Source organism: Cetorhinus maximus, chromosome 19, assembly GCF_964194155.1.
Source record: "Cetorhinus maximus chromosome 19, sCetMax3.hap1.1, whole genome shotgun sequence".
Taxonomy (NCBI): domain Eukaryota; kingdom Metazoa; phylum Chordata; class Chondrichthyes; order Lamniformes; family Cetorhinidae; genus Cetorhinus; species Cetorhinus maximus.
Window position 1 is genome coordinate 2,268,908 of NC_135897.1, and position 27,932 is coordinate 2,296,839.

The window sequence follows — 27,932 nt, forward strand, 5'->3', positions numbered from 1 at the left end:
AATCTGAGCGGCAGGACTTTAATGCAAATGTTCCTCAGTTTTTGTCCTCGGCCCAACAAAAACCCGCTGTTTCCTCAGTGACAATCCTTCCATTATAAGGTCAGAAGTGTTGATGTTTATTAAAGATTGCACGTTCACGACTCATCAGATACTGAAGCAACCTTTGTCCAAATGCAGCAAGACCTGGACAACATTGAAACTTGGGTGGAAAAGTGGTAAGTAACATTCGCAACCTACAAGTGCCAAGCAAAGTCCATCTCCAACAATGCAGAATCCAATCATGGCCCATGGATGTTCAATGACATTACCAGCTGTGAATCCCCTCGTATCAACATCAAGTATCAACTGAACTGGACTAGCCATATAAATACTGTGGCTACAAGAGCAGGGCGGACGCTAGAAATTGTTCAATGAACAACGCATCTCCAGTCTCCCCAAAGCCTGTCCACCATCTAAAATGCACACGTAAGAAGTGTCATGTAATACTCCCTACTTCCCTCGATGAGTGCAGATCCCAGAAAACGCAAGCAGTTTGAAGCCATCCTGGACAAATCAGCCCACTTGAATGGAACCAAATCCTCAAAAATTCAATCCCTCCAACACCAACGCACTGTAATGGCAGTGCAACAACATTATTAACAATAATATTAATAATAATAAAACAACAATAATACAAATAACAATAATAATAACAAAATATTCATTGCAGGAAGTTTGATGTCATTTCAATTACCTTTATAGATCATTTTTCTTTCTAACGTGCTTCATTAAAATTGTGATACATTAAATTTTTACTGTATACATTTACTTTGAGTGATACACGCATAAGGCTCTACGCAATGCCCAAACCCTCGGTTTTCTTAGACTGAAATGTCCTTGACAGTGCTATATCCCCATTGTGCCTCTGTGGCGGCTGCCCCAAGCATTAGAGTATCCGTCAACTCGAGATCCTGTACCTTGGAATGTGACGTTCTGCAACACTTGGTCATGCACGATGCTCTGTCACTGGAAAACCGCTAAGTATTGGGGAGACCAAAGGGCGTCGTTCAGCGATGTGAGGAGCCTGCAGCAGCTGTTGTTAATTATCTCCCGCTGCGCTCCTGACAACAGCTCGTAGAGAAGAGAGCCCAGTGCCATTGAACTGCTCAGGAGGAAGCTGAGCAAAAAAACAGGTCATCCCTCTCCAGAGCTTCTTTTGAAAGGGGCGTTCCAGAAGGAGGTGGACGGCGATCTGTTCCCTTCCACAGGCAATTCGAGGACACCTGGCATTGTAGAGTTGCCCGTCGTTTAGTTACGGTCCGAAGGGGAGGGCCTTCCTTACCACGAGCCAAGCTACATCTTGTTGATTTTGGAAAATCTTGGCAACGAGTACTTCTGAAAAATGGTTCTGTTATTCTGTTCAGGAAACCATTTCATATGGACTGCTATCTCCATTTCCCACAGAGCCTCCAGGGTATTATGTCTAACCTACAGCCTGATTGGCTTGCAATCGCAAGTTTTCCTTTTTAATAAACTTTTCCACGAGAACAGTTGGTGCGCACTATCCATTGATTTAGACTGTTCCACGGCTGCATGGCCAGAACAACCTTCAGAGCAATTTAAGCTAAGAACTCAGCACTTAATGATACTTGCTGCTTGTGTGCCGAGTGCCCATGCACAGCTTGATGCAGTCGCAAAGAGAGGGGTCCATCAGTTTCAGAACGATGTTGGAGACGTATCCCCTCATGTATCTTGAAATTTGCGCCATCCTGAGAACACGACCCAAGATCTAACTGCAGAAAAGTAGGAAGATGCGCAGAATTATTGGCCGGAAGACGACAGCAGCAGTTGGATATTCTGAAGGGCCACCCGCCGCTTGCATTTTGATCCGGGAAATCTAGGTTAATAAGCCGGAGTGTTGCATTCTTATAAAGTATACCTGCCACGAGGAAGTGCCTGTCACAAACTCCTTCACCTACGAGATGGTGAAGTTGTCTCCCCGAAGTAGATTACCCAGGCCACAGGAACGTCAGACGTTACTTCCAGACCAGATCGTTGGCCTTCAGGACCAACTTGTTGAGAATTCATGTACGAGCTGAGCTGAGTAATAGCTACACTCCTGCAGAAACAAGAGTAGAGCTTTGAGCTTTGTAATGCCGTCAGAGGTCACAACATATTGTGCAGAATATTGAATGGACACAATATTTATCCCAATTTCCAATGCATTCAATCGCTTCCCAACCCGATTGTCTTTGAGATTTCCACTGCTTTGGTCTGCTCCTGCATTCCCATAGTCTTTGTCTCACTTTGGATGGGGTGAGGAAACACTCCTGAACCGCTCCCCATGAAGGAAGTCCACTAGGTTGGCTCTGAGTGTTGGGTGTTGTGTGTTTGTGTGTGTGTGTGTGTGTGTGTGTGTGTGTGTGTGTGTGTGTCCTTCTCCGTCAAGGGTGTTGCTGCCCCTGGCTTCCCGCAACTTGGTTACGCTGAGTGCTTCACTGCTCCCAGCATCATGGGTCTTTGGTGCACTGGCCCTTTAAAATTGAGGCCGATGTTGGGGCACATTCGTCTCTCGTTGTTTCCAAAGTTCTGGATCTTGAGTGTCTCCTCCCCAACCTCCCAAGAGCATCGCCGATTCTTCTGTACGTGCCACCCTTGCCCATCTTCATCCCAACAGCAGCAGCCCTTCTCATCCGTATTAGATGGGAGTAGCCTCTTGCCAAGCGTCTGGATATTGGCTACCCCCTTCTTAGCCCCATCTTCTTTTTGGTTTTCTTCACCAGCTGACACCCACCTCTTGATTGCATACTGGTTCCTCCTCCATTGCATCAACCTGCTGATTGGTGGGAAGATGTCAAAATGGCTAGTAATTGAATGTAAATGCTTTTGAATAACGTCTGTAATTAAACACCTTTACCCAGAGCACATGTGATTTATTCAATAAATTACCATGAATTAGTTAAACATAAGTTCTATTTGACAAAGCCATGTTGACTCTACCTGGTTGCCTTGAATATATTCTAACTGTACCACTCTAAATATTTAATTTTATATTCTAAGAATTTCCCATCTTACACATGTTAGTATATGTGGCTTATAGTTTCCGGCTTTCTCTCTTCCCCCCTTTTCAATAAACGATTTTCACGCACTATTATCGAATCTAATTGGACATTCCCTGATTACAGGGAATTTGGGAAAATTCAAACTCAATGAATAAACTATCTCACTGGCCACTTATTTCAGTATCTTAAGGTGAAATTCATGAAGACCTGGAGAGTTGTCAGCCCACAGCTTTGACATTTTGTTCAATACTGTTTCTCCGGTGATCATAACTTTCCCGAGTGCCTACCTCTCTTTCTCCTCGTGAGTTGCAGCTATTTCTGCGATGTTACGTGTTTCCTCATGAGTACTGGCTCATGCGAAATGCATGTTTAATTCATCCGCTATCTCCCTGTTTCAATTATCAATTTACCAGGCACACTTTATACAGTACAAATGCTCACTATTTAACTCTTTCCTTAGTTCAGTACTCTGTAAAATATTACTGCCTGTCGTTTATTTCCAGGGTACCTTTCCTCGTTTTTCTCTTTTTAAAAAAACATTTCCCTCTTTATACATAAGTTATATTTCTTTAAGTTCACCACGGATGGCGGGTGCTTCCCTTGTAATTGTCTTGCCATTCAAATATAGGCATTCTGTGTATTCTGAAATAATCCCTTAAATTTCTGCAACGGAACCTCTACAGACCAATCCCTTATACTCAATTGCCGGCTTTCTTTTGCTTTTTCCAAATATGGGCCCTCAAATTTTCCCTTATTTAAGTTCAAAATACTCGTCTTAGTAGCATTCGTTTCTCCCTCAAAATGAATGCAAAATTCAATCATATTATGAACACTGACACATACGAGACTCTTCATTATTCTTTTATCCATTGGCCCAGTACCAGGCCTTCTCTCTGGTTGGCTTAATAATGTGCTGTTCTAATGATCTATCTCGAAAACACCCCCATGAACTCCTTTAGTCGAAATGTTCCAGTGAGAGTGATAAAAAATATTTTACATGTCAGCTGCACTGGTGGCTTTTAAACTGTGTCGATACAATCGTGCCTCATTTATTATGCATTCCGGGGAGGCACTTTGGGATAATTCCCCATGCCTGATTGTAGCGGACGTGATAAGTGGCAAGACCGGACAAAAAGGTGCAAATGGTTCCAATTCAGTGGAAAGGCAGGCAGCAGATTTCTTCTCAGCCCGCAGAAAGAGGGCCGCTTTTCCTGCAAATTATTGCCAGGGAGCTTATTGTAATATAGCAGCATATCATGAAAATGACTTCCCAACAGGCATTTGGAGCCCCGCTTGATCGTCCATCCACTTCGGCGGGAAAGTACCTCGATGTGTTTCACAGCAGCATACAGTTGAGTTGCACTTGGCGGTCTTCACTTTGTGGGGAATGAAGTCAGTGAATAGTAACGACCTCAAATGCTCTACAGAGAAGCCTGTTAATTTGCAGAATTCAGGGGCGCCGGTGGGCCCAGGAGAAGTGCCACCATCCCTCAGGCGACTGTTTTCGAGTTCAGTGGGTTGTCTCAGGGGGCAACTGCTTCCCATCATTCGAGGCTACTTATGCTGTGATTGATTTTTCTCGAGGGCAACTAACTGTGCATGTCACCCGAGAAAGAAACAACCAGGATGAAGAGGCCATTGAAATCAACTGGATCTCGGAGTCACACAGGTGCAGTTTGCAGCAGATTGCACCCATGTGGCGCGAAGGACTCTGTTGCTGCACACGGTAGTACGTATCAACAACAATTTATTGAATGTGCGGCTTGGCTGCGAACACTAGAAACACAACCTGCAGCTGCGTACACGGGTTAAACAGAGGGTGCACGATTCTACATCCTTAGTCAGTCACAGAACCCTGGAGTCTTCCAGGGTCCACAGTAGCTGCAGCGTTGGCAAATTGGGTGCAAGTGATACCCGCAGAGGGGGTGGCTAACGGCAAAAGTGCGGCGGCCTCTGACTACAGCAGCTTTACCTCATCATGTTGCAGGTTGCAACTTTGAGTAGCAGACCATCGGAATGCTTAACATGGGGTTTATGTACCTCGACAGGTTTGGTGCAGCCCTGCAATATAGTCTTCAGAGGTTGTCTGAAACCGTCGCTGTCCGCTGTGCCCTTAACCACCTGGGCCTCCAACCGGGAAGCGAGGTGGCAGGGATGGACGAGTTACACGTCTCGTCCGAGGAGGAGGCCGCCAATGGGGATCAAAGTCAGGTTAACCTCCGTGGCAATGCTGATGTTGATGAGGCCCTTCCACTAGCCAGATGAGGCAGGTAGGCTCGGGAGGCCCTCATAGCTGCTAGATATCTGAAGTGTGATGGCAAATGCAATGACTAAACCCCACAGTTCCACGTATCGCCTTGTGAAAGTTTAACTCCAGTCTGGCATTTGGATACGCAAATACACTCTTGTGAAGATTTGCCTCTCGTGGAGCTGCATGTGGGGACGTAATAGCAATCCCATTGCAGGAGGATGATTACGACATGCAGGGAGGACACTCCATAGATCGTCAAATAGCCTGGGAGAATTTTGGACTCCTGTCTGGCCGAGGGCATCTAACTTGCGCTGCGATATTAGGGTCGTATCATACAAACGCAGCCATGAAACTTTAAAAAGCATCTGGCTTATGTTGGTCATGAGCTCCCAAATTCATCAGGAGCTGGCACACAGCAACAGCGGTCACATGTCTTGAAGAGATGGACGCGAGCAGCACGCTAAAGTTTCTGGGAGCTCATCGAGAAAAGAAGATAATTCTTTTTCGCCTACCCATTACATTCTGGCAGCAATGGCATGCACTTTCACGGTGCAGGCGTCAGTATTGTTTCCTGGAAATACGAGGATGTACCATTACTTTGCTCTGATGGTATCGGAGATCACAGGGAAGAATCCCTGGAGCAGACAACTGCCTATTATATTGTACATAAACGTTTCATATCTTAGAGACACGAACACTGCTCATACTGAGAAAGGACGAACAAGCAGGGAGACATTATTGGGAATATATTGGCGATAGCCAGCAGCATGTACACGTGTTTAACACCCGTCCCTCGGGTGTGCATCGAATAATCTTTTACGTACAAAGGGTGTTGTAGGCTGCACTCCCTTTTCAGTTATTAAAAAAAAAAAACTGTTAGTGATGTTTAGATAACACTTCAGCCTCACTCTCCTCATCTACGGGCAGCCAAGGTGGAGGCGAGCCATGAGCGTATGGGACTGGCCATGTTGGCCATTAACAGGTCCAGGAAGCGGGTGCTCGAGGGGGATGTCCGGACCCCAAAGTTTGATACTCTTCCACTGCTTCGTTCGCGCTGTGTGCCCCTGGGGAAGGAGCACATGGTGTCTTTCGGCATCGCTGATGCCTTTCATGCTCGCTTGGCACCGCTGGAACTGCAGCGCATTGTTCACCCCTTCAATAACATTTTCAATTGAGGTTTGTGAGTTTCCTTTAAATGTTGCCCTTTGTTTTGCAGCAGTCAAATTTAGGGGCTGTCTTTATTTTGTTAATTTAGTTTAATTGCATGACTCTCAAAACAGTAAATTATCCTTTCCTTCCATAGTGCGCCGCAGGCTACCGTCCTTTTACAGTTTCTAAAACTGCTCGTGATGTCACATTTGCACTTCATTACCTCGCTTCTGCTCTACGAGCACCCACACCCGAGGGAGGCTGGGAGGGAGGAGGAACTCTTCGTGAAACTGCTCCAAAGCCTGGCCAAGTTACCCGTTAACAGGTTCGGGCAGCAGGTGATCGAGGGGGTCGTCTGTTCCGAATGTCTACCCCCCTTTCATGGATAAATTCATGCCACTGGCCATAGAGGGGGAGCACACGGTCTCTGCGACCACCATCGATGCCTACCATGCCCAGTTTTTACTGCGAGGACTGGGCTGTTATTTTGACACCGCTAATCACATTTTGATTGAATGTATGAACATTTATTTGAATGTGTTTCTTTGGTTTTGCGGTTCCCTAATTTTGGGCTGTGCTTATATTGTCCCTCATTTTGTTATTGCTGTTCAATTGTTTGACCCCGAAAGAATTATTGATCCGTTACTTACATTGGATGTTTTAGTCGGCAATGCCTTTTCACTTATATAAACATCATTGTTGTGGATGTTTAGTTTGCACTTTAGTCCCAAGCTCCTGATCTACAGGCAGTCGGCATGGTGGGGGTCTGGGGGGGTGGAGGACCTCCTCGTTATCCTGCTCCTGGTGGTTGCCAAGTTAGCCATAAACAAGGCAGCGGGCGAAGGACGGGGCCGTCCGGCCCGAATGTCAGCCCCTCTCTGCAGGTAGGTTTGGGGCCCAGTGTCCATGGAGAGGGTGCACGCGGTGTCTGGCGTCACCATCGATTCCTTCCGTGCTTGGTGTTCACCACGGAGACTGGGATTTATTATCGACACCATTAACAACTTTTTGATTAAATGTTTGTAAATTCCTTCAATTTTTTTCCTTGGTTTTGCAATTCCCTAATTTAGGGAATGTCATTATTTCGTCAATCGTTATGTTAATTCAGTATAATTGTTTAACTCCAGGAAGTGTTAAATAGCCTTTCCTTACATAGGGCATTGAGGGCTGCACTCCATTTTCAGTTATTTAAAAACACATTTTAATGTTTTTTTCTTGCACTTTAATCCCACATTCCTGTCATATGGGCACGGTTTGCAGATGGGCGCCGTGAACCTGCTTCTTGAACTGGCAAAGTTTGCATTAATAGGTCCAGGCAGCGGACGATCGAGGGGGTCGTCCGACCCGACTGACTGCCCCTCCTCCGATCTAACGCTCGCGGCCTGGAGAGGCAGCATGCGGTGTCTGCTGGCACTGTTGCAGCCTGGAGACTGGGGTGTGTTTTTTTTTTTTCTTTTCATTTCTTTAATCACATTTTGATTTAATGTTTGTAAGTTTCCTTTCAATTTTTCTCAGGTTTTGCAGTTCTCACAATCAGGGGTGGTATACATTTTGACTCTCCTTTTGTTAATTTAGTTTATTTGTTTGACTCCAAAAGACTTAATTATCCTTTACTTCCTTAACCCTGCACCTACGTGTTCTTGTTCCGTGGACAACCATAGTGAATTGGAGGCCTCTATCTGACTGTCACACCCTGTTTCTAGTTACTTTGCGGACGTCCTGTCGGTGGGCATGACTTAGAAGATCAGAGCCTGCTTTCGGGGTCATGCTTTGTGCGAGTGACACCCTCCTCGGCCTGTGGAGCTGGAGCTGCTGAGGCCACAGGAAGAGGGCAGGCGGATGGCTTGGAGGCCCTCGAAATCACCTGGATGGATGGGCCTGGAGTGTGCAGTTGCTGATCTTTCTCCATAGCATATTAAATAAATAATGTTTGTTCTCTGCAATTGCTAGAGTTAGTCCGTAATTACACAACTGTTCGAAAAACACACTAAATTGATATTGTCTTTCAATCCATATGTGTAGCTGCTTTTACATTAATGAACAGTGCATTAAACAGATTAATTAAATATTATTCGTTCTGTCCAATCAGCACGATTAGCTTGTAATTGCTCAATAGTTAAACATGCACAATAATAAATAATGTTTGTTCAAAACAATCGGAACTGTAACTGTGTAATTAAGGAACATAGCAAGAGCAGTTTAAATAAGTGCCGCTTTATCTTCACAATCAGCTCAAGAATTGTGCAAATAATGATTAGTGTAATTACTGAAACGGATAAAGAATTTTATTCTGTCCAATCAGCACTGTAATGGAGTAATTAATGACAAGTGCAAAAGGCAATTTAAATAAACATTGTTTATTCTGTGCAACGACACAATACGTGTCAAATTAATTAACAGTACAATAAGCAGATTAAATAATTATTGTTTGCTGAATACAATCAGCACAATAAATTTGCAATTAACGAATAGCGAGACGACTTAATTATGTTGTGTTTGCTTAGTCCGATCAGTACTGGAAGCGTGCAATGCAGAACACGCATTGGAACAAAACATGTCATTTCTATCCAACCAGCACCGTTTTGCGTAATTATTCAACGGTGCAATAAGCAAAGAAAATACATTTTGTTTATTCTGTCCAAACAGGACCGAAACTGTGCAATTAATAACAAACAGTCTAAATAAATAGAATTTGTTCTGCCCAATCAGAGCAGTAAATGTATAACTAATGAAATAAGCAGCTATTATAAATATTGTTTGATCTGCACAATCGCCTCACCAAAAGTGTATTTAGTAACGGAATGTAAAATGAAAATAGTTTGTACTGTCCAAACAGTGCATAAAACGTTTAATTACTTAACAGAACAATAAGCAGGTTAACAATACATTGTTCAATTCAAGCATGACAGTGAGTGATTAATTAATGAGCAGAGCACTACACAGATAAAATACCGATGCCTTTCTGCATAATCAGCATAATAAGTGTGTAATTAATTAATAACGGAATAAACAGATTAAAAATATTGTTTTTTCTGGCGAATCAGCGCAGTAATTATTTAATTAATGAAGAGTGTGGAAGGACGATTAAATAAATATTCTTTGTTGTGGACAGTCAGCATAGTGATGTGTAATTAATGAACAGAGCAAGAAGCAGATTAAATAATTGTTGTCTGTTCTGTCCAAACAGCAAAATGAGTATGTCATTAGTAAACAACGCAAAAAATGTGATTTAATAATTATTGGTCTTTTGCCAATCAGTTCAGCAAGTGCGCAATTAAAGAACAGTGAAATAAGCAGCTTAAATAAATCTTCATTTTTCAATACAATCCACACAGTCATTGATTGTACATTTGATGGAGTGAAATGAGCGGACTAAGTAAATACTGTTTGTTCTGTCCAAAAAGTACAGCAAGTGTATAGTTAATGAACAGTGTAATACGCAGTTTGAAAGACATTGTCTGTTATTTCCAGTCAGCACAGTAAACGTGCGTAATTACTGAACAACGCAATAAGGAGAATAAATAAATATTGTTTCCTCTGTCCAATTATTATAGTAATTGTGCAATAATCATCAGTGCAATAAGCGGATTAAATAAATATCATGTTCTTTCCAGTCAGCACAGTAAGCGTGTAATTAATGAAAAGTGGAAGAAGCACCTGATATAAATGTTGTTTGTTGTCTACAATCAGTACATTAAATATGTAATTAAGGAAGAATGCAATAATACTGTTGAATAAATGTTGATTGCAATGTCCAGCAGCGCTCCAAATGTGTAATTAAAGAAGAGTGCAATGGACCGGTTAAATAAGTATTGTGTGTTCCCCCGAATCTGCACAATAAGGGAATAATTAATGAACTGTGCAACAGGAACGTTAAACAAATAGTGTTTGTTGTCTGCAATCATCACAGTAAATATGTTATTAATGAAGAGCGCAATAAGCAGGTTGAATAAAGTTTGTTTGTTTTGTCCAATGAGCGAAGTAAATATCTAATTACTGAATAGTGCAATGAGCAGATTGAACGTGTTTTTTTGCCCAATCAGCACATTATCTGTGCATTATACTTAAAAAAAAATACCGTTTGTTCCGTGAAGTTGTCAAATTTGGTGCGTAAATAACAACAAACAGATTACGTAAAGTTTCTTCCCTCTGTCCAATCAGCAGATTAACTTTGTAATTAATGAACAGCGCAATAAGCAGATTAAATAAGATTTTTTTTTCCTATCAGCATATTAATTGTGTAATTAATTTACAGTGCAATGAACAAATTAACTAACTATTGTTTTTTTGTCTAATTGCACAGTTATTGTTTAATTAAAACATATCTGATTGCATAAATATTGTTTTTTCTCCTCTGACCAATGAGCACTATAAATGCCCAATTACTGAACATTGCAATAGCAAATAAACTAACTTTTGTTTGTTCGGTACAATCAAACAGTAAGTGCGTAAAAAATGAACAGTGTATTAAACAGTTTAAATTTTAAAAAAAATATTTTGTCCTGCACAATCAGCATGGTAAGTGTGGGATTAATGAAGAGTGAAATAAACCGATAAATTCAATAGTGTTTTTACTGTACAATGAGAGCAGTATGCGTGTAATTGATGAATATTGCAATTTCAAGATGAAGTAAATATTTTTTTCTGTACAATCAGCGCAGTAATTGTTTAACTAAAGGACTGTGCAATAAACAAATTAAATAAATATAGTTTGTTCTGCCTAATGAGGACTTTAAGTGTCTAGGTTTGAGCAGTTTAATAAGCAGATTGAATAAATATTGTTTGTTCAATCCAACCTGCACCTTAAGTGTGTAATTACTGCAAAGCACAATCAGCGGTTTAAGCTTAATGTGTTTCTTCTGACCAATCACAGCTGGAAGTGTCTAATGCGGAAAAGTGCAACACGCATTCAAAATTGAAATGGTCAGTTCTGTCCAAGCAGCACAGCTACTGTGTTATTAAGCAACAGTGCAATTAGAAAAGTCAGTAAATAGTGCTTCCTTTGTCCAATCAGCACAGTAATTTGTACGTAATAGAAGGAGACTAAATAAATGGCTTGTTATGTCCAATCAGTACTGTAAGTGTTTAATTAATGAACAGTGCAATAAGCAGATTTAACAAATATTTTATGTTTTTACCAACCAGTACTCTAATTGTGTAATCAATGAGAAGTATTATAAGTAGATTATTTAAATATTGTTTGTTCTACCCAGTCGTCACTCTAAGTGCGTAATTAGTAACATCAGATTAAATAAATGCTTGTTGTTCGGACCAATCAGCACAGTAAGTGTGTAATTAATGAACTACTCCATAAGCAGATGAAAAAAAAAAGTCTGTATGGCCAATTAGCGCAGTAATTGAGTAATGAATAATAAATAGGTTGAATAAATATTGATTGTTCTGCCAAATCTGTGTAGTAAATGTGTAATTAACAAATTGTGCAGTAGGCCGATGAAATGAATATTGCGGTTTTCAATTCAATCAGGACTGTAAGCATGTAATTAATGAAAAGCATATTAAGCATATTAAGTCAATATTGTGTGTTGTGTACAATCCGCACAATAAGTGTGTAAACATTGAACAGTGTATTAAGATGTTTTAGTAAATAAGGGTGTTCCTTCCAATCAGCACAGTAAGTGTCTAATTAATGCGCAGTGCACTAAGCATAATTAGCAACTATTTTTTTGTTCTGTCCAACCACCACAGTAGGTTTGTAATTCATGAGCAATGCAATGAGCAGGTTTATTATCATATCTCTTTAAGGCCAATCAGAACAGCGATTGTGTAATTAATGAACAGTGTAATAAGCAGATTTATTTTTCTCTGTCCAGAGTTTAGGCAAGATTTTTTTTTTCTCCACAATAAAGCGGCACAAATGAAAGGATGGAAAATATTTTGATCTTACTGCATAACTATAATGACTGCTTAATTCAATCATCACATTTATTTTGTTCCTGTTTCTCACCCAATGGATCGAATACAAATTCCATTGTTTGCAGTCCCTGAATGACATTGTGTTTGTTTTCAACGTCCAGTCGCGCAAACCCATGAATAGTTAAATATTTTGTTTCGAATTAACACATTAAATGGCTTAGAATGCATGTTCAGTACAACAATCGCACAGGGTTAGCCTCAGTAATTAGAGAATATATAGAACTTATTCGTATAAGTTCAATGTTAAAGATGAGGACATTTTGTGTCCAATATTTACAGTAGATATTGGGTTGTTGCTTGGCACAGGAAGCATTTAACACACGTTCAGTGTGATATTTAGAGCAATATATAATTGTTGTCCATTCAATAAAATGCAAAATATTAAATTGAAATTGTCTCCAGAATTAACAGCGCTATTTATTTTCGTGCAGTCAATTGAAGACAATAACTAACTGGATAGCAGTCAGTCAGATAAACACGAGAAAGAACGATTTCTATTCAGTCTTGTAAGCGTGGCAAGTAATTATTTTCATTCAAATACACATGATGCGAATCAAATTTTGCTTCTGGCAGATAATTAAAGAACTTTTCTTTTTCCCCATTGGTGGACGAAGTATCAAATCAGTGTTTAGAAGAATCATCGTTTTATAATTCCAGTCGATTTCTGTTCCAATAATTGAAGTAAATATATGAGGATTATTTGTCCAAGACATTCATTATAGTTTATCAAATAATACACGTCATTGTTTACATTTCTCATTGGGATACATGTCAAATAATCTAAGGAAAACTGTGACGCTGATAATCAAATTAACTGAAAACGTTATAATGATTACAGTAAATATGAAATTGCTCTTCAGCCTAACAATCACAGTAAACACCTCATTATTAATCAAGCATAGAATCACAATATAAAAAGAATCCACTTGCCTAGCAATATTAAGTATTTGAAATTTATCATATAATTAAATATGTTTCTTTTTGTTTCAAGTAACACAGAAAATATCTAAGTATTCTCAGTAATGCCCGTGTACGCTATTCATTATTTCTTGTGAAGATTGGACATTGCAATAATCATGAAATTAAAATCTAACATGTGCTGACAATTTATTGACCCTGATTCTTGTGCAGTAACAATTTAATGTTTACCCTGCTTAGTGCATTCAAAAACCATTACTGTTCTTATTACTTGAATTAAAAAAAAAACTAATTAATTTGGAAAGAAGTTTCCAATCTCTATTTCTGTTTAAAGGCATCTGTGTTTAAAGGTTTTTTTTTTAATGAATTAGCTTAGGATTCACTATTTGAGGGGGTCTCTAATGACAAATGCTCCATGGGATAATGCTGTTGTTTAATGTAGCTGAATACTGAGCACAGTCGTGGGATAAAACAAGCAAATGTCATTTACTCGAGCTTCAGAATGTATGTGAGATTTAATTACCGTCAGTCCTGATCACTGTCAGAATGCTGGAATGAGGCAGAGTCACAGATGGAGCGGCTCTGAAAATCAGTCAGTGATCAATTAACGGGGAGGTGGGATGTACTGGGATCCAGCCTCCAAAATCCCACCTCAAATCCAAGCACTCTCTTCTTCACCATTCAATATGGGCCTGCTAAAAGGAATGTTACACCTCCAGCTTACATAGTTTTCAGGGCTGCTACTACTAAATGTTTACTTCTGATTACATTTTCCTTTATTCATGAATAGGTTTTGGTGAGATTAGTAAAATGTACAATAGGTAACGCCGAGAGAATGGACAGACCTACAGCTGACAACACTCACGGTCGCGGAAAATGTTTGGAGGTATTCTGAATTCAATCAGAGTTGGGCAGAATTTGTACAAAAAAATGGAATCAGTCCAAATTTCGATGCGGGAAAAATCGAAGCCTGAATGTCAATGGGAGGAATCCTGTTCGATTGATGTTTAGATTATGACAGTTGTAAATGTCTCTCACCCTCATCGCCAACAAAAACAAAAAAAAATGTCCAACCTTTGACTAATCTTGAAAAAGAGGAAATTGTTTCTCCTGGAATTATCAGAGGTGATTTACTGCACTCAGGACTTGAAACATTTTCCATGGATAGTAATACTGCTGTAATACTTAGACCATTGTGCGTTTGGTGGTAGAACAGACAGGACAGAGGTTACTGAAGGCTCATTATACTTGATTTTACAGGGCGCTCTGTTCCACCCTGCCTTAAATGCTATTGGGGCAGGGACCCCACGATGCTGCTGCCTGCCCCACTGGGAACAGCGTTAATTTTTCTCAGGTGAATCTTGCTGTCTAATCTCAGGGAAAATTCTAGCGTGAGGGAACTGCTGGTCAACCTGATTTGTAACACACCTTGCTGCGTGTAAAATAGAGGCTGGGCTGGAATGAGGCCTGAGGCGGACATTCACCGGACACCGGAGGGCAAGAATAGACTCAAGGGCGAGCGGGCCAAGCAGCACCTTCCTCCATTCACCTCCTCCGTATATTCCCAGTCAGGTCGGGGTGGCTGAAGTAAACTCCCAAGCTGGTCCTCGCCCCATCCTTTGCCGCCAACATCAAACCCGTGGTAGGTAGAGGGTGAAATCCACCCCATTGTTGTCGTTCATTTAATAAAAAAAAGAAAATGATGCAAACGCAGAAATCAGGTATAATTCAATAGTCCCACAGTCTAAAGCCTGATTGGGCATTTCACTTTTGGAAACATTAATTATTGATGATTTCTGCCAGGGGGCACGGTGAAAATGCCCATTTTGAGCATGCGAAGCTATACAAGAGAATGGTTTGCAATGATGGAAATGTTTTTTGCAACAACCACCAAAAGCAAGTGAGGGAACATAAGTGAATTGTTTTGTCATATTGAAGTGCCGAAATTTAAGTTGGCATACGAAGAAAAATTAAAATATCGGGCCGAAAATGAATAATGATTATTAACGTTTTCCAGAAACAGTCACATTCACTGCCCCAAGGGTCCAGATTTTCCTGATCTGCTAAATGTATGCTTGGTTTCTTGGTGCATGCATCTACATGCCCTGATCTTTATTATTTGTTTCTTTATGTACATAAACACTTGCGTATTGTTTGCGTGAACTTCTTTTCATAGACACTTGGCATATATATGTTTTTATATAACCAGTTGTTTTGTCCTTATGCGTAGGTGTGAGTTAATAGTGTTTTTCCTTAATGAATTGTGTGTACATAAACACGCGTTTTGTCTTTGTGTGCATGCGGGTGTAAAAACGTGTTTTGTTTCTGTGTGCGATACCTCCTTTTCCTCCACCTATTACTGACCTTCTATCCAGCTTGAACTGTCCCAGCCACCTTCAACAATTTATATGACACCACATTTCATCTTCCCTTTAGTCCTGACGAAGAATCATACGGACTCGATATGTTATCTCTGTCTTTTTTCTCCACCAATACTGTCAGAGCTGCGGAGTATTTTTCCTAGCATTTTTTGTTTTCCTTTCAGGTTTCCAGCATCCACAATGTTTTTTCTTTTAGCCTAGAGGGAATGCAGTCCAGGTGTTGATGCATATGAGCAGATAATGCGTCTGTATCCAATGAGTTACGAACGATGCTGAGTGTTGCGAATCGTCATCAAAAAATCTTACTTCAAATCTTATGGCCGAGGGTAGGCTACTGATGAAAGTACTGAATATTGGTGGACCTAGGCTATAACCCTGAGGAACTAATGCTGTGATACCCAGAAATGAGATGGTTGACCTGCAACTGCTACAAACATCTTCCATTTGCTCGGTGTGAAAGCAAGCAGTGGAGGTTTCCACCATCAGCAGCCCCTCGCGCCATGTCACACTGACACCAGATATACGTGGCACCATATGTCATACTCAGTCAAAAGCTGACGTTCACTTAACTTCTTGAGTTAAGTTCTTCATTCCATTTTGGAGAATGGCTGTAATGAGATCAAGAATTAAGTGGCTTTGGTGGAACCAAACCGTGTGTCCATGAGCAAGTTATTGCTGAGTAAGTGCCACTCTGGAAGCACTTTTCACGACCACTTCCATCACTATACTCATGATCGAGAAAAACGCTCATGGTGTGTTAATAGTCTGGCTTGGATTGGTCCTCTTTCTTCTGTGGACACGACATACCTGGAAATTTAATTCATATTAGGTCGATGCCATTTATGCAGATCTATTGGAAAAGCTTGGTTCTGGCAAGGCACGGCTAGACCTGGAGCAGACGTTACCAGTACGACTGCCAGAATTCTGTGATAAAAGCAAAAAACTGCGGATGCTGGAAATCCAAAACAAAAAACAAAAATACCTAGAAAAACTCAGCAGGTCTGGCAGCATCTGTGGAGAGGAACTCACTTAACGTCCCGTGTCCAAATGACCCTTCAACAGAAATAAGTAAAAATAGAAGAGGTGTGAAATATAAGCTGGTTTAAGGGGGGGTGGGGGTGGGACAGGTAGAGCTGGATAGAGGGCCACTGGTTGTTGGAGATAATAAAATATGTCACAGGGAAAAGGACAAAGAGGTGTTGAAGGTGGTGATATTATCTAAGGATTGTGCTAATTAAAGGTACAAAGCATGACAATCAAGGTACAGATAGTCCTAGTGGGGCTCGGGTGGGGTGAAGGAATCAAAAAAGGCTAAAAGTTAGAGATAAAACAATGGATGGAAATACATTTAAAAATAATGGAAATAGGTGGGAAAAGAAAAATCTACCTAAATTAGTGAAAAAAGGGTGGATTGGAAATTGGGTGTGGATGGATGATAGAGTTCATGATCTAAAATTGTTGAACTCAGTATTCAATCAGGAAGACCCAGTCTGCGTTTGGTCTCTCCAAAATAGAGGAAACCGTATTGGGATCAACGAATGCAGTAGACAGAATTGAGGGAAGTGTAAGTGAAATGCTGCTTGACTAGAAGGGAGTGTTTGGGACCATGGACGGTGAGGAGAGGGGAAGTAAATGGACAGGTGTTGCACCTTCTGCGGTTGCATGGGAAGGTGCCGTGGGAGGGGGTTGAGTTATAGGGGGTGATGGCGGAGTGGACCAGGGTGTCCCGGAGGGACCGTTCCCTGCGGAATGCCAGAGGGGGGGGGGGGGGGGGGGGGGCTGGAAGGGGGAGAAGGGAAGATGTGTTTGGTGGTGGCATCATGCTGGAGTTGGCGGAAATTTCGGAGGATGATCCTCTGAATGTGGAGGCTGGTGGGCTGATAAGTGAGGACAAGAGGGACCCTATCATGTTTCTAGGAGGGAGAGAAAGGTGTGGGGACGGATGCGCGGTAGATGGGCCGGACACGGTTGAGAGCCTTGTCTACCACCATGGGTGGGAAACCACGGTTAAGGAAGTAGGAAGACATGTCAGAGGAACAGTGTTTGAAAGTGGCATCATCAGAACAGATGTGACGGGGGCGAAGGAATTGAGAGAATGGGATGGAGTCCTTACAGGAAGCGGGATGTGAGGAGCTGTAGTCGAGGTAGCTGTGGGAGTCGGTAGTCTTGTAGTGGATATTTGTGAAGAGTCCATCAGCAGAAATTGAGACAGAGAGGTCAAGTAAGGGAATGGAAGTGTCAGAGATGGTCCATGTGAAAATGAAGAAGGGGTGGAAATTGCAAGCAAACTTAATAAGTGTTTCCAGGTCCAGACGAGAGCATTAAGCAGCACCGTAGTAAACATCGATGTACCGGAGAAAGACTTGTCCCACCCCCTCTTAAACAAGCTTATATGTCACTTCTCTTCTTAGTTCTGTTGAAGGGTCATTCGGACTCGAAACATTAACGGTGTTCCTCTCCGCAGATTCTGCCAGACCTGCTGAGTTTTTCCATGTATTTTTGTCATTGCCAGAATACGGTCATGGTCCACATCCTTTGCAGTATACAGTTCCTTCAGTTATTCCTTATTATTGCATAGAATGATTAAAATTGGCTGAAGATTGGTATCTGTGATGTAGGGGACTTTCAGAGTAGGCCAATGTGGATTATCCACTTGTCGCCTCTGTCTGAAGTTTGCGGGAATTATTCATCCTTATCTTTGCACTGATGTGCTCGGCCCTACCGTTATTGAGGGCGAGGATATTTGTGGAGAAGCCTCCTCCGCGTTCTAGGTTAATTGTCCACCACTATTCACGACTGAATGTGGCAGGACCGCAGGTCTTAGATCTTATTCTTTGAATGTGGAATCGCGTAGCTCTTTCTGTCACTTAGTGCTTGTGCAGTTTGACATTCAAGTAGCCCTGTTTTGTAGCTTCACCAAGTTTGCAGATCATCATTTGCTATGCCTGGTACTAGACCATGAATTCCCTCTTGCACCGTTTAAATGGTAATAAAAAACATAAAGCATAGAAAACATAATGAATTGTTGCACGGTTCGGCATTCGGCCCTTCGAGAATGCACTGCCAGTCACGATGTTCACGGCTGTTCATCTATCTGAACGCGTTACTCTCCGACTCTTCCCATACCCGTGACGCCTTCAGAGACCAGAAAGGTAACTATTGAATTAATAAATATAACAATTGTCTTGGCCTCCATAGTCTTCTGTGCCAGAGGATTCCACTTGTTCACCGCCATCTGAATGAATAAGTTACCACGCACCAAGTCATGTATGGTGAACATATATTCTGCGACGGTGACCCGGAATTCTAGGCCCACCCAATCGGAAGAAACATCATCCCTGCATCCACTCTGGCCAGCGTTGTTAGAATTCTATACGTTTCACAGGGATTCCCTCTCATTCTGCCGAACTCCAGATAATACAAGCCTTGTCAGCCCAGTCACTCCTCATACAACAATCCTGCAAACCCAGGAAATATCCTGGTGAAACTCTGCTACACTCCTTGTATGGCAAATTTATCCTTTCTTAGGCAAGAAGACCATGACTTCACAAGGGCCCTGCAGGTGTGGTCCCACTGTGTTCCTTTTCAGCTGCAGGATGGTATCGTTGCTCCTTCACACAGGCCCTTCATGTGTGGCCTCTCTGAGGTCCTGTACAGCTGCAAGAAGGTATCCTTGCTCCTTCTCACTTGCCCTCCCTATGGGGTCTCACTAATTTCCTGTACAGCTGCAGGATGGTATCCTTGCCCCTTCACACAGGCCCTCCCTATGGGGTCTCACTAATTTCCTGTACATCTGCAGGATGGTATCCTGCCTGCTTCACACAGGTCCACCAGGTGTGGTTTCATTAATTTCCTGTACAACTTCAGGATGGTATCCTTCATAATTCACACAGGTCCTCCAGGTGTTGTATCACTAAGTCCCTGTACAGCTGCAGGATCGTGTCCTTGCTCCTGTAGTCAAGTCCTTTTTTTTTTTCATCTGGGCACACATACAATTTGTCCTAATTGCTTGCTGCAGCTGCCAGCTTTCCTTCAGAGTTTATTGTACAAGGACTCCCAGGGGACTTTCTACATCAACGTTCAACAATACATCACCATTTAGAAATATCCTACCCTTATGTTCTTACTATCAAAGAGCGTTAATTCACACGTATCCACGTTATACTGCATCTGTCATGTATTTACCCATTCATTCAACTCATCTAAGTCAGTTTAAAACATTTTAACATCCTCCTCACTGCTTACATGCCCATCCAGTATCGTGTTGCAGCAACCTAGGAAATGTGGTATTTAGTTCCCTCATCCAAATCGTTGCAATATATTATGAATAACTGGAACCCAAGCATTGAACCTTGCGCTACCCCTCTTGTCACCACATGCCACTCCGAAAAATATGTGTTTCTTCCAACTCACTGTTTTGACACTGCTATTGAATTCTCTATCCATGCCACTATATTACCCCTATCCCAGGTTGTTCATATTCTACATCCAAACCTCTTATATGGGATTATGAAGAAAACAATAAATTATAATAATTTTATTCTGCTAATAACCCTGTCAATTTTCTATGTGCTGGAATTCAGGCTGTTGGACGTTTTAAATATGGAAATTGTAATAAGAGCTACAATGTCTGCATGAGCCTAAATTCAGAGGTATGAAATGGTTTTGAAATGTTAATGAACCAAGAGGAGCTTCAATCAGAATCTTACATGAAACAGTAATAGAAGCAGTTTTGTATTAGGTTTTTTAGCACAAAGGGAAATATATGCTTCTTGTAAATATGTTTAAGATAAGGTGGGTTAATCTAAAGAAATGTAAGAGCTCAAGTAAAAAATAGTCTAATCTAGCCTGGGACGAAAGCTTCACTAAAGCGGTTGGTTACGAGAGCGGTGAGGTAGGTTGTAAGGGGCACATTTAAGAAAATACTGGATCCGATATGAGAGGGTAGCTGGTTAGATCTCCTACAGAAGATAGTGAGCAGCTGGTCAGAACTCCCATGAGACTGTAAAGGGCCATCCTTTAATAAGCTGTTGCTTTCAGTCTCAGATGATACCCCGTGGAAACATGCAGAGTGGTAAAATTGCGGAAATCCTATAGATTTTAAATGCTATAGGATAGTTGCTGAATGGAAAGGAGACGATTAATTCTGAGGGTAGTTAATTTAATATTTTGTGGAACTTTTATAAAGCACTGTTCACCGTGTTACAGTGGATTTATGTTTGTTTTAATATACTTTTCAATAGATGTGTACCCATTCTGTAAATTTATCACAAGAAGTTATGCGTCTTTTTCAAGATTCCCTCTTTGATTGGGTAGATCAGTATTATCATCAGCCGTGCCATAACAGTGACTTCATCCAAAACTTACTGAACATCCATATATGCCAGGTCTACTGGCTCTCCCTTATTTGTTCTGCTAGTTACCGCCTCAAATAGCTCCAATAGTTTTGCCAATTTTGATGTAACTTTCATAAATCCATGTTGACTTTGTCGACTCAATTATTCTGTTTTCTAAGTGTCCCGTTGCTACACCCTTTATAATAGTCTCCCTAAACCCCTAAAATAAATCGTGTCTTCTCTTTCTTAAAAGGGCAGCCAATAATTAAAAAGCTTGTCCCACTATCTCTTGAAATTATGTATTTTTTTATACAAATTGCGTCCCTTACATGTATCATTAGGAAGTGTGCACCTAATTCAAATCGCTGAGTAACTTTACTTTAAACTCCCCTCCAGTCTGAATAACGATCGGCCAACATCATTTATCATTAATTACCCTACTACAGATAATAGGACAACCGGCCTGTAATTCGCTTCATTTCACTCCCTCCGTTTTTAGCATAGCTGGGTTACATTTTCCTTTCTTTAAGCTGCCTTTATTGTTCCATTATCCACAGAACACTGGACGATGACATACAACGCATCAATTTTGTACATGGCCACCTGTTTTATTACCCTGGGAAAAGTACTATAAGGCATTGGGGTTTTATTGTCTTTCAGTCCCATTAAATTATCCAGCACTACTGTTTTTTGTAATCCTAATTTCATTTATTTCCTCATATTCACTAGACGCTTTGTTCCCCAGTATTTGTGAGAAGTTATTTGTGTTTTTCTCCGTGAAGGCTGAACTAAAGTACTTGTTTAATGGCTGTGCCATTTCATTGTTCACTGTTATAAATTCTCCCGTTTCGGACTGTAAGCCATTTGTCTTCACAAATCTTATTCCAGGTAGCTTTGTACAGATGTTTTTTTTACGCTCTGATTTTATGTTATTTGCAACTTTGAACAGAAGCTGATTTTTTCTCCTCTCATTGAATCTCCTGCGTCTCCTTTGCTGAAGTCCAAACGGCTTTAAAATCCTCAGTTTTGATATTTTTTCCAGCGGATTTATCTGGCTCCGCTTTAGACCTAATGCAGAATGTTAATGGTTGATTGGGGAGCTGCCAGGCTATGGAGTTGAAGGGTCTGGTAATAAATTTGATGCAGCTAATGATGGGCTACAGCGCCCAATAGATGCTCAGGTTTGATTTGCTGGATGCATTTGAAATCTATTCCATTTAGTAAGATTTCGTGACACACAGTACAATGGGTGGCAACCTGAAATTGAAGTCAAGCAAATGCTTTGCAAATGTTCGCATTGGGATAAATCTTGGTTCAATCTCAAAATCGGTTTGCAAAGGATGGCAACTAAGACAACCTTGGTTCCACTTTTATTTCACAGAATCTTTTGTTATATATTCATATCATTATCATCATCTTAAATTCCTCAAAAAGATGATACCTTCTGCCTGTGTTCATAGCTTCTGTGACCACATGTATTTCAAAAGACGAACCATGGAGCCACTGTCCTTCATGCAGAGAGAACATACACTTTCCTGAGGAAGGGATTTCTTGATTCATGCTACTGTTCGTTCATCTTCCACTTTTGTCACTTCTCCAGAGCAGAGATTTTGTGGCCTGTCTCCGACTGTGTAGCAGTTTGTTTGATGAGGAAACTTCCTCCCATATACCGATGTCAGTGTATGCTCTTTTCACTGTGGCCATCAGAGTGTCCGTAAAACATTTGTTCTCTCCTCCTTAAGTTCTGGTGTCATCCTTAAGTAGTGAAAAGTGCATCTGCTTCCGAAATGATTGTTTGACACGTGGCTGCAGTGTCCAGACCAGTGGGGCTCGTTTCACATGGTCAGCTCTGTGATATTGGAGGCTAGGTTAACAGAGAGGATGCTGGAGTTTGTTCACGTGTCTTCCCATTTGACCTTGAGTGGCCTGTGGAAACATCGCTGGAGGAAATTCTCCAGCATCAGGAGGAGCATTGGTAGGTGACCCAACTCTCAGTGACATATAGAAGCTCAGTGACAATAGCAGCGTTGTTGGTCTTGCTCAACCTCTTGACGTTTGTGTTTACAGAAATCTGGGAAGGAGTTCTCCCACCTCCAGACGTTTGCAATGTCACCATTGCTTCACTGTTTCAGAAAGTTGACACATCAATTTGATGGAACCACAGGCATATTCCTTCATTCCAGTGTGGGGATGTTTCGCAAATGACTGCTTCTGAACAGGCCCCTATCCGTCACTGAAACATCCCACCAGAGACTCAGTGTGGATACTGATCACGCAGGGGTGCAACAGGCATGATGGCTGTCACTCGACCGAGCTCTCACAAACAGGTAATATGTTTTCTTGTGTTCTGATGTTGTTGGGGGGATAAATATTGACAAGGACACCTGCTCTTCTTCTAGATTTTGCCATGGTATATTTTACATCGGTCCGAACAGACGGCTTCCACCACGTCCCAGAAAGAGTGTTTCAGATTCTATCAGCTCTGTATAAAGGTAATATTCATGTCTGCTCTTGACCTTCTCATCAGTTACTCTATATCTTGTTACTGTTCCTTCTTCCACATGAAACAGATTCACGTTATTCTCTGTCTAAACTCAGGATTAATTTGGGGATTAATATTCAAATCCGCTTTACATAGAATTATATAATGGAAACAATTCTATCTTCTACAGACTCCCATGGAATTGAAATCCCTCATCACTGACACAATGCCAGTGAATCCTCTCTCTAATTTATCCAAGGTCCTCTCATCATTTCAAATATGTCGAGACCAGAATTAGACACAGTTACTCGGCTAAGCACTAAACAGTGATGTATGATTTTTTAAGATGACATCTTGGTTTTGTACTTTCTGCTTCTATTAATACAGTCACATATCCTCTACATATATTTATCATACATTTCAACCTGTCCTTCCAATTATTAACAAGTGTTTGCATGCATCTGCACTGTCCCTGCACCCTGTTTATATGTCTGCCATCTAGTTTATGCGCTCTCTCTCCTCATTCAACCTCCCAAATATAACCTCCATACGTCCCTGAAGTCAATTTATGTTTTCTGTTTCTCTCTATTGCACCCGTCAATATATGTTTTCCTGAAGCTTACATAGCAGCACAAGGAGGCTATTCAGATGGTCGTGTCTTCTCCGTTATTCAATAAGCTCATGGATGATCGGTTTGTTTTCACGTTGAACATTTCCATTTACCCCCGATGAACTTTGAATCCCTGGATTCAAACCAACCTTCCTATCTGTCCTTAAAATATTCTGTGACCACGCCTGCACGTTCTCCTGAGCCAGAAAATTCCAAAGTTCAACAATGCTGAGAGAGAAAATAAATCGTGTCTTCTCTTTCTTAAAAGGGCAGCCAATAATTAAAAAGCTTGTCCCACTATCTCTTGAAATTATGTATTTTTTTATACAAATTGCGTCCCTTACATGTATCATTAGGAAGTGTGCACCTAATTTAAATCGCTGAGTAACTTTACTTTAAACTCCCCTCCAGTCTGAATAACGATCGGCCAACATCATTTTGTCTCTTGGACAATGTCACATCGAAACAGTCACTGTCCCTTTAATACTGGTGTTCAGTTTCGATCAGACCTCCAATATGACAAATGGGGGTTGGGGGGGGGGGGGGGGGGGGTTTGGCGGCGGCTGGCATTTAATACACTGCACTACTACGACACCGCTCCTATACTCAATGGTGTTTGACACATTATGGTCAGTGCCTTCGCTTAATTAACCATTATTTGCCTCAGCGAACCTCAAATATCTCAGCCGCACCAGGTATATGTTCTATATTATTGTGATGTAAAATGTATTGGATTGAATGACGTGAACTGAAACTGTTTGTTCAGTCACTGTAATTAATATAATTCTCCGTGGATTCTAATGGTGTTAATTGAGGCTCTCCCTGTACCATTAATAAGGCACTGATTTCAGCATGTTACACCACAGTGTGATCGGGAGCGCCACATCCAGCACTACCGGGTTCAGCGGCTCCAGAGAGAGGGAGAGGTGGAATCTGAATCTGAGAACAACAGATTGGAACCTGTCAACAATGGAGCAGAATCTGAGAACAACAGATTGGAATGTTACAAGAATGTACAGGAGTTTATCATTGGGGTTGCAGATGCTTTCTACATATTATGAATGGCTGTCGTTAGCTGATCAAATCTATTACACGCTTAAAGTTATTCAAGCAGGTTATTATCCCCTCCTGGCTATTGTGGGTATACCTGGTAAGTCTCTCTGTTACGTTATTTATGTTTTGAACCACATTTAACTTCATTACTATTCTTGTAACTTGAATTTTGGGTAGATCTAAACTACAGTCTTCAATTGTTGCCAAAAACCACGCTTCCTATCCATTGAACCCACGACCCTCACCGGCCAATATCTGAAGTAGAACCAGATTGTTCACAGCATATGTGATCCCTTTGAGCCTAAATTAATTACTTACCCAATATACTCGCCATTGTCAATCCTGCCCCGCTCCACTTCCAAAAAATCACTTACCATCACCCCACCTTCACCATACATGCTGAATTTCCCATCACCTGTGTCTCAATGCAGGCTCGACTATTCCAAAGTTATTTTGGTAGCCCTCCCATTTAGCAAACGTCATGAACCACAGCCAATCGCAAACTGTCCTGCCGATATTCTAATTCGTAAACAATCCAGTTCATCCTTCATCCTTGTGCTCAATAACATACATTGCTCCCTGTCCTGCCTACTCCTCAATTTTAGTATTCTCATTCTTACGATGTGATCCCCCACGGCCTCAATTCTCCAGTTAACCCCAATCCCCCTGTCATTTTCCCTTGTTCCTGCAATTTGATCCCCTTTAAGTTTGATCCAATTCTCTTTTCATAGTGAATATGTTTCGCTCTACACCTCCCCCTGGGCATGAATCTTGCCTGTGTTGAGGGTTATGGTCACTGGTGCCAATGTTACGTTGCTCAATTCATGAAATGGTGCGGGGCGCGCGGTTATTCAGTTTGCAGCGTCTCCCACCTAGTTCTCCAATGTTGGTCAGGCTGTTTCAACAGCTTTGACACATGGCTTTGTAACTGTCATGTGCCTGTGTATTGATCACCTATGTTAGTCAGTCTCAGCGGAACATGCGTTCAATAAAACCAGGAACTCCCTCTAAAGATATTTGAAAGGGCTAGAGGTCTAGTTTGCAGCTGAGGGGCTTTGGATGAACTCTATAATTGTAAAAAAAAGGTGGAGATACTTGTGATATTTTTATGAAGGTAGTGCTGTGAAGTGCTGCGCAAAATTGATGATTAGTTTGTGGCCCAAGCCTGGAGGAGGTAAAGGGACAGCAGTTATTGTACTGCAACATGAGGCTGCAACATTACTGAAAAATGGAGCAGAGGCAGCAAAGTGATGAAGTTCTGTAAAGAAGGAGGAGGTGGTGTCCCTGCCCTACCCAGCCTGGCCTTTCGAAAAAGACTTCACGAATCTTTACCGGATCAAGGAAACGACTGTGAGGCTATGTTGTTTCAAAAGAGCTGTGTGACAGAACTGTGACATCACCTTCAGTGGGACTTGCAGCCTTACGCCAGGGTGTCAACGATGCTGCCAGTGGCCGTTACGGACAACATATCTTTGAACATCTATGGATGCAGAACTTTCCAGACAGGAGCGGGTGACACATCCATCATCATCCATTTTACTGTCCATCAATGTATCCATTATTCAAGGGAAACCATCTATGCCAGGTGAAATGAATACACAGTTTTCTCCTCGTAAGGGAGAAGCAGGATGAGAGACCCCATGGTTTTCACAGGATAACTGAGTTCCTGATGGTGTACGTGGCCATTCTGAGCCCTCATGTAAATGGGGAGAGCTAGAGGAACTATAGTAACTTTCACTCCAGATATTTATTCATTTATTTATTTAGTTTTTGCATGAGCCTGAGCACTACGGGCTAGTTGTCCTTGAGAAGGCGGTGTTGATCTGCTATAATGTACAGTTGCTGTATAACGATAGACAGTACATCATGTCGGCAAATGTGCAGTATCCTGCAGCAGCCACGAAACCTTCCTTCTGAAGCAGCCAGACATTCCCAACAATTTGGGGCCTCTTTCAGAATCACAGGGTTGTTTCTTGGACATCAAGGCTACCGCTTGATACGTGGTCCGAAACACCCAATCCATCACCATCCCCACTGCAATACAAACACATGAAAAAAAGCTGAAACATACCGAGAGAAATGAAATCAACAGGAACAACGTGGAGCAGAGCATTGGTGTGAGGAAACAACGAGTCTGATTCCAGAACCGCTCGGAGTGAATCGTCCAGTATGCGTTGTTAATGTTAATGGTTCTCTGCTGCATCATTCACACTGATCGGAAATAGAGACAGTTGAAGTAAGTGATATTTCTCTATCTGAGTGTTAGGAATGGGCTTTATATTTAAATTTAAGTTTGAATTCTATGTCTTTATTTGTGTGTTAAGGAGGTGCAAAGTTGACTTTTGTTTTTATTTTGAAACGTGCCTGCATTTCAAATGAATGTTAAAACGCTAAAATAACATAAAGCAGCTAGAGCAGAAACAAACTGTGTTGTTGCCTGGGAACAAGTGTTCAGGGAGGCAATGCCTCTCCACGAAGGCACACGCACACACAGATTTCACATAATGACACAGTGCAGAAGAGGCCCTTTGGCCCATCGAGTCTGCATTGACACGTGAGAAACACCTGACCTTCCTACCTAATCCCATTTTCCTGCTCTTGGCCCATAGCTTTGAATGTTATGACGTGCCAACTGCTCATCCAGTTAATTTTAGAAGGGTGTGAGCAAACCCCTCTCCATCACCCTCCCTGGCAGCGCATTCCAGATCGACAGCACCCTCTGGGTAAAAAAGTTTTTCCTCACATCCCCCCCAAACCTCCTGCCCCTCACCTTGTAC